The following is a 3,409-nucleotide window of genomic DNA, read 5'->3' on the forward strand; positions in this document are numbered from 1 at the left end:
CTCAAAATAGCACCAAGTTTATTTCCAGGCAGCCAGTGAGCAGGGTTGAGAACTTGCCCCAGGCTACAAGCCTCCTAGTTGAGAAAACAAGCCAACTCACAATTCCTCAGCTGTCCCATGGAGCCTGCAGCAGCAATCCAGCAAACCTTCTTCAGAGGGTCTGTGTATTCTCTGTTTTCCTAGTATGTTCCTGTGGTAGTTCCCGGAGCAAAAGTTCATGATGTGGGACTCCACATGTTGCTCTGTCTGCCCAAGTGGAAGTTGCAAGTTAGTCCTGCCTCCTATCTGCCATTTTCTCTCTCCAAAAATCTATTTTTATATTTAATATTTATAATATTTAATAAACTTGATAATTTATATTTAACAAATTTATAATTTATAGTATTTAATAAATTTAATATTATTTATAAGTATTTTTAATTTCTAGTCAGTTGGGTTTTTTCCTAAATATTTTTCTTTTTTTTGATATGGAGTCTTATTCTGTCTCCCAGGCTGGAGTGGTGTGATCTCCGCTCACTACAGCCTCTACCTCCCAGATTCAATTGATTCTCCTGCCTCAGCCTCCTGAGTAGCCGGGATTACAGAAGCCCATCACCACACTCAGCTAATTTTTGTATTTTTAGTAGAGATGGGGTTTCACCATGTTGGCCAGGCTCGTCTCGAACTCCTGGCCTAAGGTAATCTGCCTACCTCGGCCTCGTAAAGTGCTGGGATTATAGGCATGAGCCACTGAGCCCAGTCTTTTTCCTAATTATCTTTCTAATATCCCAACATTTGGAGATGTTTTTTGCCAATCTTGTGAAATGGAGTTATCCAACAATAGAGCTAGAATTAATATATTGTGTGGTACCGAGATAATGAAACAATAGGCTCCATTGGTATTATCAGAGAATTCTCATTTTATCCCATCTTTTCACTACTAGGAATTAACTCTTTAAAATTATTGTAGACAAAAAGAATAAAAAAGATTAATTTTACTTTACATTCCCTTACTAATTAATCTGAGTATCTTGTAAACATGTTTATTGGCCATTGGTAATTCTTCTTTTGCGAATTGTCTGTTCTTATCGTTTGATATTTTATTGTTGGAAATCAGATTTTTATTAATTTCTAAAAGTTCTTTGTATGTCAGGCAGGAAACAGAAAGAAGTCTTTGAGTATCTAATATACTATCCAGTATTGTCCTTGGTGTTTTAACATGAGTCAGCTCATTTGAAATTAAAATTTTAACTTGAAATACTTCAACTACCATATGTATACTATCAGAAAGGCTAAAATAAAAAATTTCAAATAAAACAAGCTCAAAATAGTGAAATCAAGTTATACTTTTAGCCTGGAAATGCAAATTTATGAAGTTTTAAGGTAATTAACCATGTTTGTCTATAAGTTAAAGCAAATTTTGTAAATATAGACAAAAATGAGTTTTAGGATTACCTTCAGGTGACATTCAAGAGGTTTTCTTTGGCATCATTACAAGGAAATTATTTCTTTTTTTAATTTCAATAATTTTGGGGGAACAAGTAGTTTTTGGTTACATGGATAAGTTCTTTAGTGGTGATTTCTGAGATTTTGGTGCACTCATCACCTGAGCAGTGTACACTGTACCCAATGTGTAGTCTTTTAGCCCTCACCTGCCTCCCACCCTTCCCCCCAAGTCCCCAAAGTCCATTGTATCATTCTCATGCCTTTGTGTCCTCATAGCTTAGCTCCCACTTATGAGTGAGAAATATATTTGGTTTTCCATTTCTGAGTTACTTCACTTAGAATAACGGCCTTCCACCCCATCCAAGTTGCTTTGAATGCTGTGATTTTGTTCCTTTTTATGGCTAATATTCCACCATGTATATGTATCACATTTTCTTTTTTTTTCTCTTTTTGAGATGGAATCTTGCCCTGTCACCCAGGCTGGAGTGCAGTGGCATGATCTCAGCTAGCTGCAGCCTCCTGGATTCAAGTGATTCTCCTGCCTCAGCCTCCTGAGTAGCCTCCTGAAAGGGCTGGGATTACAGGCATGCACCACCACGCCCAGCTACTTTTTGTATTTTTAGTAGAGATGGGGTTTCATCATGTTTGTCAGGCTGGTCTCTAACTCTTGACCTCATGATTCACCAACGTCAGCCTCCCAAAGTGCTGGAATCACAGGCATGAGCCACCGTGCTGGGCCTATCACATTTTCTTTGTCCACTCATTGGTTGACAGGCATTTAGGCTGGTTTCATATTTTTGCAATTGTGAATTGTGCTGCTATAAACATGCATATGTAAGTGTATTTTTCACATAATAACTTCTTTTCCTTCAGGTAGATACCCAGTAGTGAGATGGCTGGATCAAATAGTTTTACTTTTAGTTCTTTAAGGGATCTCCATCCTATTTCCCATAGTGATTATACTAGTTTACATTCCCACTAGCAGTGTAAAAGTGTTCCCTTTCACCACATCTATACCAACATCTATTATTTTTTGATTTTTGATTATGGCCATTCTTGCAGTAGTAAGGTGGGATCTCTTTGTGGTTTTAATTTGCATTTCTCTGACAATTAGTGATGTGCATATTTTTCATATGTTTGCTGGTCATTTGTGTACCTTCTTTTGAGAATTTGTCTATTCATTTCCTTTGTCCACTTTTTGATGGGATTATTTTTTTCTTGCTGATTTGAGTTTGATTCACAGCTTAACATGAAGCATGACTGGGAGGCCTCAGGAAACTTATAATTGGTAGAAGGTGAAGGGAAAGCAAGCACGTCATACCATGGCAGAGCAGGAAGAGCATTGAGAGAGTGAGGGGGGAGCTGCCACACACTTTAAAATCATCAAATCTCATGCGAACTCACTATCTCGGGAACAGCAAGGAGGAAACACGCCCCCATGAGCCAATCACCTCCCACCAGGCCCCTCCCTCAACACATGGGGATTACAATTTGAGATGAGATTTAGCTGGGGACACAGAACCAAACCAAAAGGTGTGTAGGTTTCTATTCCTTTCTCCATGTGCATACCAACATATGTGACTAATATACAGAGGGGTGTTTAATTACAAAAATAAACATGATTTTGTGACTTTTTTCACCTAAATATAATGAATAAACTGCAAGCCAGCAGAGATAGATCGAATTCATTATTTAAATTGCTGTATATTTTTCCAACTACAGACCTTGCTATGGCTCACTTCCTAAGAGGACCTCACTTGCAGTTTGCTGCAAGAGACCTGCTGACCTCAGAAAACCTTAAAGGTGGCTCTCTGGTGAAGGGTTTTCCAATCTTTGTAGTTGAGAAAAAAAGGCTGTTTGAGACTGAAAAATTCTGGGAGCAAAACAGCTCCTCACAGAAACACATCAGATGGTAAGAGGTCTCACAGGCCTATGAGAACTGAAGCCACTGCATCTCTCACCACTTAGTTTGCTACTGCCCCAG

The sequence above is a fragment of the Cebus imitator genome, unplaced genomic scaffold (assembly GCF_001604975.1).
Source record: "Cebus imitator isolate Cc_AM_T3 unplaced genomic scaffold, Cebus_imitator-1.0 Scaffold261, whole genome shotgun sequence".
Lineage (NCBI taxonomy): Eukaryota > Metazoa > Chordata > Mammalia > Primates > Cebidae > Cebus > Cebus imitator.